The following is a 13,891-nucleotide window of genomic DNA, read 5'->3' on the forward strand; positions in this document are numbered from 1 at the left end:
GGGGGCTCCAGCAGAGCAAGTGACCCCTTGCTCAAGCCAGCGACCTTGGGCTCAAGCCAGAGACCATGGGCTTCAAGCCAGCAAACTTTGGGCTCCAGCCAGTGATCATGGGGTCATGTCTATGATCCCATGCTCAAACCAGCAACCCCATGCTCAAGCTGGTAAACCCCCTCTCAAGCCAAATGAGCCCGCGCTCAAGCCGGCAACCTTGGGGTTTCAAATCTGTGTCTTCCGTGTCCTAGTTTGACGCTCCATCCACTGCACCACTGCCTGGTCAGGCTTTCCACATGTATTTATTAAGCATTTGCTATGGGTCAGGCACCATACCAGGCAGTATAGATTCTACAATGAATGAGACAGTCCTGCCTTTGAGAAACTGCATTGTTAGATCCTGGGGGTGGGAGGAACAACAATGGTTTCAGTTACAATGGGATCTATTTTAGTATCATGTAACCTGAAGACTGAGGACAAAAGTCCAGAGTTGGTGCAGTAGCCTTACAATGTCACCAATGTCCAAGGCTCCTACTATCTTTTTGCTCCTTACTACATGTCTCCTATCATCAAGCTTACCTCTTTGTTGCAAGGTGGGCATTGCAGCTCAGTTGGAATAAGAAGAGAAGAAGGAAGAGCAGCAGGGAACCTGCTAGCTGAATCAGCAAGATCCCCAAACCCCCATTAGAGAACTCTCCAGGGGGGTGCATTCATCAGCTTCCGTTTGCATCTCTTTGACCACTCCAGTCTGCAAGGGAGCTGGGAAATTGGGATTTTCTTGTTGGGACAAAAAGAGAATGAATAATGATTGGTGACTAGCAGTCTCAAACACAGGGATCTTATAATCTAGATGGTGTGGTAAGCACGTAACTAGTGACAATGCAGCAAGGTAACTACCTGTGTGTGTAACGAAGTATGACATGCAGAGACGCAAATCCGACCTTGACACAATTAGGAAAGGTTTCACAGAGGAAGAGACATTTTGAAGAAATGCCCCTTCATGGCACAACTGCACAACATGTACCATTGAGTTCAAGGGCTTGTCATGTTTAAGACAGAGTCAAGTCTAATGATGTTTGTGGGGCCTAGGTGTTTTTAGGAGTGTCAGGAGAAGAGCCTAGAAAAGTAGACTTGGACCAGAACAGGAAGAGCCTTGAATGCTGTGCTAAAGAATTTGGACATGGTCCTATAAAGCAGTAGTTTCTCAGACTTTTGTATGTGTCAGGATCATCTGTGAAGCCTATCAAAATGCAGATTATGCCCTTTTCTGCTAGTTTCTGATTGAGGATGTCTGGGTTGGGACCTGAGAATTTGCTTGTGCCTTGCTAACAAGTCCCTGCTGATCAGGGGACCCCATTTGGAAAACTACAGATGTAAGGAATAGGAGCTGGACAGAAGTTTTCAAGTAGAATAAAGTGTTTAAAAAAAAAAAAAAAAAAGAATCGTTAATGGAATCAACCTTGGGACTGAGTGATCTCTTGCAGAGAGTAAATCCCTCAGAAATAGCAGCTCCCACCTGACTAGTTTGTGGCATAGTGGATAGAGTATCAGACTGGGATGTGGAGGACCTAGGTTCAAAACTCCGAGGTCGCCAGCTTGAGCATGGGCTCATCTGGTTTGAGCAAGGTTCACCAGCTTGAGCCCAAGGTCACTGGCTTGAGCAAAAGGTCACTTGCTCTGCTGCAGCCCCCTGGTCAAGGCACATATGAAAAAGCAATCCATGAACAGCTAAGGTGCCGCAACGAAGAATTGATGCTTCTCATTTCTCTTTCTTCCTGTCTGTCTATCCCTATTTGTTCCTCTCTCTGTCTCTGTCAAAAAAAAAGAAAGAAAGAAAAAGAAATAGCAGCTCCCTATGAGCACAATATCAAAAGGTAGGCAGCTGCCCCCAGAGACATCACAATACTCAGCACAGATAGTATATATTAAAAGCAAAGGGCTAGGTATTGAGAGGATCTGGGTTTCAGTTTTGTCTTTATAACCAACTAACTGATTATATGAACTGGGACATATTTGTTAACCAATTTGTATGTCAATTAGGACATCAGTTAGCAATATTTAGTACTACTTAATAGCTACACAATCATCTTGTTTAATACAACTGTCTTACAGGTAAGAAAATTAAGACTTGGGGAGATTAAATAACTTACTCAAGATCCAAAAACTATTCAAGGAGGGGGTTAGGATTCAAAACCAATATTCTTTTTTATAACTCCAAAGATTATGCCCCTATTTCATCATGATTTCTGAAACTAGGGTTTTACAAATCTATCTTTTGGAATTTATAAGGTTTCTATAAGAATTTTTAAATTGTAGTATTATTAATGTTCATCTTTTAAAAATTCATTTAAGCAAATGTTGGGTATTTAGACCACACTTCTAGCTGAATTCAGACCTTACATTTGCATTGATGTTTATGATGACATTGGAGCCAAAGAGAAGGATTTTAATCATCCCAGCCCAACAACAAAAGAACATCAGTAGTCTTCATTTATGAATGATGTGCCCATGCAAAGTAAAGAGCAAATGACCTCAAGACAAGCTGTATGAATGGAAGGTCCATTATGGTTTTAATGGAGAAAAGAGGTAGAAGAGTTAAGTCATTAAGTGGTCCTTGGTAATTAAGAAACAAACATATACACATATGTCAGTCAGTTCCATATTCACATTTCTAGGAGCGATTTAGTCTCAAGAACATCTGTTATATTAAGTTAATGTTGTTAATTTCAACATTGCTGATTTTGTGGCATTGCTTGTTTTAGGCTACAAATGTGTTTGTGTTTTATAGTTATTTAAAAGCTACACGCCTCTAAGGAGTTTAGACCTAGTTTTATGGTGTAATGATTTAAGTTATAAGAGAAAAAAATAATGTAAGACAACTCTGGGAGTCTAAGGGAATTTTTGTTCATGAATGGAGTTCTGCAGATCACTTAAGATTAAACCAGACTTCTGGGTTATAGTCAACAGAAATGGTCTCTGATTAATAAACATAGAAACGGAGTTTATTAGATGGGTATTGGGTAGCTGAAGAACAGAGGAGCAGGTTAGAGAACCAGACTCAGGAAGTGATCAGGTGCTAGAGAGGGTCGGCCAGGGCTGCCCCCAGAGCTGTCTGTGGTGGAAGAAGCTCTGACTCTCCCACACTGGGTTCACTGCTTAGGTCCAGGCACGGCCAGTACAGGACTCTTGCTGCCGCCACCACCAAACTTTCAGATCCCTCTCTCAAGAATGAAGATCGCAGGCAGGAACATCCAGTTGGCAGAGCCTCAGTCATTTGCCTACCTACTGGTTGCCACAGAGGGGCCATGTGTCTTCTTTTGACTTCTGTAGACCGAGCCAATGGAGAATTTCCCCAAAATAGGAAAGACCTCTAGACGCTGGGGAGCCAAAACCCAGATGATGTCCACTATACACACTCCCCTATAAAAGAGAGAAAACAGAACAATTCCAGGGATGTCAGCATTAAATAAAACAACCTCATGAGCACCAACCATAAAGCCCTGTCCACATGTTTATGGTTATTGATGAGCAATGTTTAATGAAGTCCTGCTGTGATCAATCAAGATCAGTGGTAACAGGACCAGTTTTCACCGCTGGTATTTTTGTTTCATGATCCTCAAGTGGACTGATTAAGAGGGAACCATGCAAGGTAATTTAATAAAGAAACCATGTCTTCCTTGAAAAAAAAAATTTTTTTTTTTATTTAAACCAGCATCTTTGGATGTTTATAAAAACAAGCTAATAAAAGGCCTCTGGCTCAGTTTTTGGAGTTGAAATTCCGAAAACATAGTTTTTATCATAGCAGGATTTTTATGTTCCCATCCTCCTGGGCTAATCACACAACTGATTTTGCTCTGAGCAGGAGGGATGGGAATTGCTTGTCCAGGTCTCTAATGGCACTTGCTAAAAATGCTTCCCTGCCTTGCTTCACATGTGGCTGCAATTAACTGTGAAGAAAACCTGCTGTCCAAGGGAAAATTGTACATTTTGTGCTCCATATTATGAAACTGCTACCCTTTCCTATTTTGGCTGCAAGTCCTCCACTTTAAAGGTGTCTCATTTTTGGAACTGCACAGGAAGTTCTTGATTGTTCATTGCTTTCTTTGCAAAGTTTTTGTACCTGGAAGTAAGTTAAGTTTTTTTTCTTCTTTCTTTTCCAGTCACATGAAGGAGTTGAGGGAAAACGCCTATTTTGGCTACCATGTGATTTGCCCATCTCCCCTCATCCTCTACCTTGCTTCCCCATTTCCACCCCACCTCACACACGTTGGTCTCCTGGCTGGTTTTAGAACATGCCAGGTTCTTGTCTGCCTCTGGGCCTTTGCACTGACTTGGCACATTCTTCCCCCATATAGACACATGATTTGATCCCTCAACTTCTTTTCAGTTTCTGCTCAAATATTCCTTATTATAGAAGTCTTTCTGCTGCTAGTAATTCCAGCCCCCAACTTCCCTTGTATTTTCTCATTCATTGTGCTCTATTGTTCTCCAGGAAACCTGACACACTGTAAACTTATTTCTTTATTTGTTGATTATGTATCCTCACCTATTAGAATGTAATCTTCATGAGACAGAGACTATGTGTTCTTCCTTGCTAATCACACTTGTCCAACACACAGTAGACACTCAGTAAACTACCGTATTTCCCCATGTATAAGACACACATTAATTTTGGGGACAGAAATTTGAAAAAAAAATGTATTACATAAAGTTATTAAACTCAAGTTTTATTCATCATAAAATTCATACAACTCCTCATCACTGTTAAAATTCCATTTCATTAGCTTGTCCTTATCTGTGTCTGATGACAAATTACTGTCTTCAGCAATGAACGCAAAAAGAAGTGTGAAAAAGCAGTAAATGCAAGTAAAAAAAACTACAAAACTGTGTAAGGCGCACACAGTTTTTAGACCAAAAATTTTTTGGAAAAAATGTGCATCTCATACATGGGGAAATACGGTATGTGTTGAATGAGCGAATGCATGTTCTAGTAACAGTTATCATTTTATGAGTGCTACAATGAGGCCCAAGTGCTTTAAGAAGCATGTATACCTTCTTCATGCTCTCTTTCTCCATTTGTTTGCTGAGTGAAGAGGATCCTGCAAACGATTCTGGGCTCTAGGGGTTGGCAGGGCCACAGGATGGAAGGATACTGGGTCCTTGAGTCACCACTTGTAGGAGAGCCACTTGCTCTTTTAGAATACCTGTTTGCCAAAACAACACATAATAAGTGCTGACGAGGGTGCAGAGAAAAGGGAACCCTCCTGCACTGCTGGTGGGAATGCAGACTGGTGCAGCCGCTGTGGAAAACAGTATGGAGATTCCTCAAAAAAATTAAAAATCAAACTGCCTTTTGACCCAGCTATCCCACTTTTAGGATTATATCCTAAGAATACCAAATCACTGATTCAAAAGAAGAAATGCACCCTCATGTTTATTGCAGCATTGTTTACAATAGCCAAGATCTGGAAACAGCCCAAGTGTCCATCAGTGGACAAGTGGATTAAAAAGCTTTGGTACATATATACACAATGGAATACTACGCAGCCATGAAAAAGAAGGAAAGCTTACCTTTTGCTACAACATAGGTGGACCTGGAGACTATTATGCTAAGTGAAATAAGCCAGGCAGAGAAAGAAAAATATCATATGACCTCACTCATTTGAGGAATCTAATGAACAATGTGAACTAAGAAACAGAATAGAGGCAGAGAAGGGATCAAAGGGACCAGAGGGAAAGCGGACAGAGGGAAAGGGGATGAGAGGATGGGATCAGAGAAGGGAAAGAGATTAGTGAAATTATACATAACACAGTGTTATAGAGAGGACAGCAGATCCTGGAGAGAAGGGGGGAAGGCATTGGGGGGAGGAGGCAAGGGGGGTGTCGAGGGGAACATGGGGGTGGGGGGGAGATATATTCAGTGGGACACTTGAATCTATGTAAACACAAATTAATATCAATAAAAAGTTTTTTTTAAAAAAGAATACTTGTTTGCACTTTATGTGAAAAATCACCAAGTTTTCTGGGTTATCTGTTATACTAGCTCATGTTACCTTAACTAGTATATCTATCTCCAAAATATCTCAAATCTCTCTACTTGTTTTCATTCATCTCTTATTCTATTTTAAACCAGTATCTTCTCTCATCGAAAAGATTGTAAAAGTCTAATTTATCTTGCTTCTGCTATAGACTGAATGCCTGTGTCCCTTGAAAATTCACATATTGAAACCTAATTCTCAATGTGATAGTATTTGGAAATGGGGCCTTTGGGAAGTGATTAGGTCATGAGAGCAGACCCCTTATAAATGAGATTAGTGCTCTTAGAAGAGACCTCAGAGAGCTCTTTTTCCTCTTCTACCACATGAGAATCTAAGAACCAAGAAGCCAGTCCTCACCAGATATGAATATACTTTTTAAAGTAGTTTTAAAAACCCTGAATATTTTTTTTAAATTCAAGTAGGGTTTTTTCCTTTCAGTTTTATTGAGCTATAATTAACATCCAGCACTGTTTAAGTTTAACGTGTACAGCATAATGGTTGGAATTACATATATTGTGAAATGATAAGTTTAGTTAATACCCATTATCTCGTATAGATAAAAAAAGAAAAACTTCTTTCCTTGTGATGAAACTCTTAGGATTTCTTTTTGTAACATTTTTCATAAATATCATTAGCAGTATTAGCTAAAGTCAACATGTTGTCCATTATATCCTTAGTAGTCATTTATCTGGACATTTGTACCTTTTGGCCATGTTCACCCAATGCCCTCTTCTCTCACACTCCACCTCTGGTAGCCACAAATATGAGCTCTTTTTCTATAAGTTTACCTTCTTTTTTTCTATTTTAGATTCCACATAAAAATTAGATTTTACAATATGTGTCTTTTTAAGTACACATTTGTTTTATAAACATGTTTCTAAGTGGAAATCATCTGTCTGGGGCTATTGCTCAAATAATCTGAGCTACCCTTAGTGCCTGAGACCCATACTCAGACCAACTGAACTATCCTCAGCATTCTGGCGCACACTTAAACCAATCGAGTTACTGGCTGCGGGACTGGAAGAGGGTGAGAAGAGGGAGAGGGAGGGGAAGAGAAGCAGATGGTCGCTTCTCTTGTGTAACCTGACTGAAAATCGAACTGGGATATCCATATGCTGGGCCGACACTATCCAGTGAGCCACCAGCCAAGGCTGAGACACTATCCAAGTTTGTGCCCAGTGTCATGCAGCCAGAAAATGGTAGAACCAAGTTTGGAACTCTGGTCTGTCTGATTCTGAAGTCTCATTAATTTTCATGTGCCAGGCCCTGGCCGGTTGGCTCAGTGGTAGAGCGTCAGCCTGGCGTGCAGAAGTCCTGGGTTCGATTCTGGCCAGGGCACACAGGAGAAGCACCCATCTGCTTCTCTACTCCCTCCCCCTCTCCTTCCTCTCTGTCTCTCTCTTCCCCTACTGCAGCCAAGGCTCCATTGGAGCAAAGATGGCCCGGGCGCTGGGGATGGCTCTATGGCCTCTGCCCCAGGCGCTAGAGCGGCTCTGGTCGCGACAGAGCGACGCCCCAGATGGGCAGAGCATCACCCCCTGGGGGGCGTGCCGGGTGGATCTCGGTCGGGCGCATGTGGGAGTCTGTCTGACTGCCTCCCCGTTTCCAGCTTCAGAAAAATACAAAAAAAAAAAATTCATATGCCAGGAGTTTTCTCCCTTCTTTGACAAACAATGTAAAAAATGATATTAGAATTCCAGTAAATTTAAATACCACATGGTATGCCACAGGGTTGGAAAACCGAGAGGAGATACTGTCTTTCAGAATTGAAGTGTTGGTCTACGAGAGTAAATTCAATGATTTATTTAAAGATTATCAAAGGGCTCTTTTGTGGGTGAACTTAGTGGTAGTTTTAAGAGACTGTTGAATGAGGAGTCAGTCCACCTGATTTGAACCTTGGGTTTGCACTACGCAAGTAGTTGCACTAAGGCAAATGTTCTACCCTCTGAGAGTCCTCACTTTCTCATCTGTAGAATGGAGTCATCAATGTCATCCTTGCAGGATCACACTGCATTAAATGAAAATTAATGTGCTCAGCACATTAATGAAACACTGTGCTCAGCACAGTGCCTTGCCCATAGTTGGCACCCAGTGATGTTGATCTCCTTCCTTCCTTGTTTACTTTCTTCCTGCCTATATATAGCACATGCTTGTAAGAGCTGAATGTAAAAGAAGAAATTGGAGTCAAGAAAGACATGGCACTCTTGGTTTGAAGAATTTCTCTCTGAGGTATTGCTTTTTGAATTCACATTCAGAAGGAAAACACATGTCCACATTTGTTAAGTTCACCAACTCAAACCATTCTGTCTGAGAGTTAGCCAGTTAACTGCGGCCAAATTCTGGCTGGCCTTGAATCCAGCATCTACAATATTCTTTTCTGTGGAAAATTGCTCTTATTATCTTCCGCCCCAACCCGCTGAAATTTGTCTCAGAGAAAGAATATATTTCCAAGCTGAATTGTTCTTGTAGTATTTAAAGGAAGATTCCTTGTGTGAGGACAAATCCAATCTTTGTGTCAGTGTTACATATCACTCAGAGATCTGAGGTCTGAGTAACTGTTCCGGCCACAAATCTGGTCTTGCTTATGAGACTCATTCAGAGCTACACTGCAGAAAGAGCTGATGTTCAGGAAAATGCTCACCACTGACTCCTTGACAGGTTTCAAATGATACCTCCCTAAACCTTGGAACATAGCCCTCAAGCAAAACTCTTCATCAAATTCCACAAGTGGCTGGTTTAGGTTACTATCACTCACAATGGCCCCATCACTGGACTCTGTCCAGCTGGGTGAAGGGTAAAATCCATTTTGGGTCATGATAGAGGTGAGGAGGCTCATTCTTGGACCCTGAGACAGTTGCAAGGAACGGAAGGAAGGGGATTGATTGAGAGCCTGTATATGCTTTCCTATACATCTGCCTAGAAATTTTGCAAATGTTATAACCATTCATAGCTCTATTATTTACCATGTTCTGATCCTGTGACCATATATCTGAAATCTGAGCAGTAGAGGACTTGGCAAGCCAGATCTGGGGTTTGAATTCTGACCATAGTACTGGAACGATCAGTCAGTGAGGGCAGTGTTTATTCAGTGCTGTATCCCCGGTGCCTAGAATGGTGCCTTGCACACAGTACGACCTCAATACTTATTTGTTAAGATGAATTACAAATTGGGTTTCTTATTTAGCCTCTTTAAATCTTCTGTTTCCTCAACAATAAAAGTAGGAAAATAAAACCTACATCATAGGATTTTTAAATTATATATATTTTTTTACTTTGAGAGAATTGTAGATTCACATGCGATTGTAAGAAATAATACAGCCTGACCTGTGGTGGCGCAGTGGATAAAGCGTCGACCTGGAAATGCTGAGGTTGCCGGTTTGAAACCCTGGGCTTGCCTGGTCAAGGCACATATGGGAGTTGATGCTTCCTGCTCCTCCCCCCTTCTCTCTCTCTGTCTCTCTCTCGTCTCTCTCCTCTCTAAAAATGAATAAATAAATAAAAAAAAAAAAGAAATAATACAGAGAGGTCCTATGTGGCCAGTTCCTGCAGTGGTAACATCTTACAGATCTAAGCACAACAGCACAACCAGGATATTGACATTGATCAATTTATTGATCTTATAGGATTTCCCTTCTAGGATTTTTATGTGAACTACATACAATTATACAGTCATAATGCTGAGCACAATACATGCATATTGTAAATATTTAATAATGGTAACTAATATCCTTTCAGGAACCAATATGGTATATAGATCAGTACTTCTCGAAGAGTAATATGAAAACGAATCGCCTGGGGAGCTTGCTGAAATGCAGATTCTGATGGAGTAGGAATGGGTGGGGCCTGAGAGTCTGCATTACTAGCAAGCTCAAAGGAGATGCCTGAGGGTAAGTGATAGGCTACGCAGTGGACTCCAGAATCAGACTGCCAGGGTGTAATTTCAGTTGCCCCCTTATTATCTTTAAGAACTTGCACAACAGACTGACCAGGCAGTGGTGCAGTGGATAAAGCGTCAAACTGGGATGCGGAGGACCCAGGTTTGAGACCTTGAGGTCGCCAGCTTGAGCGCGGGCTCATCTGGCTTGAACAAAAAGCTCACCAGCTTGGACCCAAGGTCGCTGGCTCAAGCAAGGGGTTACTCGGTCTGCTGAAGGCCCGCGGTCAAGGCACATATGAGAAAGCAATGAACAACTAAGGTGTCCCAACGAAAAACTGATGATTGATGCTTCTCATCTCTCCATTCCTGTCTGTCTATCCCTCTCTCTGACTCTCTCTCTGTCCCTGAAAAAAGAAAAAAAAAAAAAAGAACTTCCACAACTTATTTAACATTTCTATGCTTCCTATTTATTTGCTAAATGGGGATATTTATAGTCCCTACCTTATAGGGCTCTTGTAAGGCTTAAGTTTGTCTTAAAGTACTTAGAATAGAGCCAGGATCATAGTAAGTATGCTCATTAAATATTAGGTATAGCCTGACCAGGCGGTGGCGCAGTGGATAGAGCGTCGGACTGGGATGCGGAAGTACCCAGGTTCGAGACCCCAGAGGTCGCGCGCGGGCTCATCTGGCTTGAGCAAAGAGCTCGCCAGCTTGGACCCAAGGTCGCTGGCTCCAGCAGGGGGTTACTCGGTCTGCTGAAGGCCCGCGGTCAAGGCACGTGTGAGAAAGCAATCAATGAACAACTAAGAAGTCGCAACGCGCAACGAGAAACTGATGATTGATGCTTCTCATCTCTCTCTGTCCCTGTCTATCTCTGCCTCTGTAAAAAAAAAAAAAGTTAGGTATAATTATTTTAGGTCCTATCTTATTTTGTATTGTCTCACTGAAATAAGATTGTTTGAGTTTTCTAGTGGTTACTTTGGTCTTCAAAAAAATAGAAATTTACCTATTCTCACTGTATGAGAAAAAAGTTATTGCTAGAAAGGATTTTTAGAACTCCTCTAGATCAAAAATAGCAAACATCTGGTTCATCAGTTTCTATACCCTGCTACAGCAGATATTATTAACCAACCTCTTCTTTTTTTATTTTTTTTATTTTAAGTGAGAGGAGGGGATATAGACAGACTTCCTCACACGCTCCAAATGGAATCCACCCAGCACCCTGTTTGGGGCCAATGTTTGACTCAACCGAACTATCCTCAGAGCCTACGGCCCTTGCTCAAACCAATTGAGCCACTGGCTATGAGAGAAGAAGAGAGAGAGAGAAGGGGGAGAGGGAGGGGAAGAGAAACAGATGGTTGCTTCTCAAGTGTGCCCTGACTGGGAATGGAACCCAGGATGTCCACACACCAGGCTGACACTCTATCTACTGAACCAAATGACCAGGACCAACTAATCAATCTTGATGCTCTTTTTAAAATTCTTTTATTTTTTATTGAACCTCAACTATGGTTTTAGAGTCCTTCTTTATTTATTTATTTATTTATTTTTCCATTTTTCTGAAGCTGGAAACGGGGAGAGACAGTCAGACAGACTCCCGCATGCGCCCGACCGGGATCCACCCGGCACGCCCACCAGGGGCGACGCTCTGCCCACCAGGGGGCGATGCTCTGCCCATCCTGGGCGTCGTCATGTTGCGACCAGAGCCACTCTAGCGCCTGAGGTAGAGGCCACAGAGCCATCCCCAGCGCCCGGGCCATCTTTGCTCCAATGGAGCCTTGGCTGCGGGAGGGGAAGAGAGAGACAGAGAGGAAAGCGCGGCGGAGGGGTGGAGAAGCAAATGGGCGCTTCTCCTGTGTGCCCTGGCCGGGAATCGAACCCGGGTCCTCCGCACGCTAGGCCGACGCTCTACCGCTGAGCCAACCGGCCAGGGCTCAGAGTCCTTCTTAAGAGAAGCTCCAGGCAGAGCTGATGTTCAATATGAAACTTGTTTGCCAAACCTAATCTGGTCTAAGCTCCTCACAGATGTGGAGACTTAGACCCAGAGGTGTAAAATTACTTTCATAGGCTCACACTGTCACCTATAGACTGAGTCTGAACTAGAACCCACATCTTCTGTGCTCTTTGTGGAACAAGTTGGAGGGAAGAGAAGAGAGTCATATGAACATATTATAAGCAAAGGGACATTGGGTAGAAAAAGCATTCTTCACAGACAGGTTAGTGCACTGACAACAATAAGAGTCTACTATGTGCACTATGCACATTTCAGATTGGCAGCTGTTGGTATTTCCCTCATTTACCCCTTGAAAGTATGACATAGGAAGACAAATTGAAAAAATAAACTACTATTGGGAATTTGGTATGGATTTTTTTTTTTTTTACAATACTCACTAATTGGGGATCCTTAAAAATCATAAGGGGTGATTTGAAAGGCAATGATCTTATTCTAACTTAAACTCCTTAGAGACTTTCAGCATGTTGCATTAATCACATCAATCTTGCTGCTGTCCCACCCCCACCTGCTGGCAGCTATGTTATATACCCTGTAATTCTGCCTCTCTCTTTTTCCTCTCATTTCTCATCACTGGACCATGGCTGACTTCACAAAGCCTCGTGGACACATGACTTCAAGGCAGATCAGATTGCAGCCATTTCTATGAATTAGTCAAAGAGAATACTCAGATTCTCTTTTTGAGCATTTTGAACTATAAAAGTATGAAAGGAATCAGTTACCAGCAGGGGCAAAAACCAAAAGGGATAGTAGGGACAGTAATAAGGGAGCCAAAGCAACAAGGAAGCTCCTTGGTAGAGAGAGGAGGAAGAATTAAATGGAGAGAAGGCACAGACAAACAGAGAAGACTGGCCAATGACTTTGTAGCCCATAGAAGAGGCAGAATAACGATCCACAGAGCATGCTTCTGTCCTCAGCACATTCTTTTCCTTTTAATTTTTTGATATTTTCATGTGAAATAATTTAAACATATGCAAAGGTAGACAGAATAGTGTAATGAAGCCCCCTCCCCACCACCACTCAGCTTCATTCATGATCAATTCAGGGCCAATTTAGTTTATCTTCCTAGATTATTTTTATTATTTTAAATAAACTTCTGGTGCAACTATAAAATTCTTGGTGTGAAAGGTCACCAGCTTGAGTATGGGCTCATCTGGCTTGAGCATGGGCTCACCAGCTTGACTGTGGGGTTGCTACCTTGAGCATGGGATCATAAACATGATCTCATAGTCGCTGGCTTGAAGCCCAAGGTTGCTGGCTTGAGCAAGGGGCTACTGGCTCAGCTGAAGCCCCCTGGTCAAGGCATATATGAGAAAGCAATCAGTGAACAACTAAAGTGCCACAACAACAAGTTAATGCTTCTCATCTCTCTCTCTTCCTGCCTGTCTGTCTTTATTTATTCCTCTCTTTCTGGGGAAAAAAAAAACAAAACACCTCTTTGATATGAAACACATTCTTATCAGTGGTCAAGTGGTCAATGTATAGTCTGCCTTTTTTTTTTTTTTTTTTACAGAGACAGAGAGAGTCAGAGAGAGGGATAGATAGGGAAAGACAGACAGGAACAGAGAGAGATGAGAAGCATCAATCCTCAGTTTTTCGTTGCAGCACCTTAGTTGTTCATTGATTGCTTCTCATATGTGCCTTGACCGTGGGGCTACAGCAGACTGAGTAACCCCTTGCTCAAGCCAGCAACCTTGGGTCCAAGCTGGTGAACTTTGCTCAAACTAGATGAGCCCGCGCTCAAGCTGGCAACCTCAGGGTCTCGAACCTGGTTTATCCTCATCCCAGTCTGACGCTCTATCCACTGTGCCACTGCCTGGTCAGGTTATAGTCTGCCTTTTTATTTGTACTTACTTAAGTAGTATTTTTGTTCTTAGAAATTTTCCCAGTTTCCCCCTTCAGCTCCTTATATATTTTTGTGGCAAAATATACATAAAATTTACTTTTAACCATTTTAAGTGTATAATTCAGTGG

Source organism: Saccopteryx bilineata, chromosome 10, assembly GCF_036850765.1.
Source record: "Saccopteryx bilineata isolate mSacBil1 chromosome 10, mSacBil1_pri_phased_curated, whole genome shotgun sequence".
Classification (NCBI taxonomy): Eukaryota; Metazoa; Chordata; class Mammalia; order Chiroptera; family Emballonuridae; genus Saccopteryx; species Saccopteryx bilineata.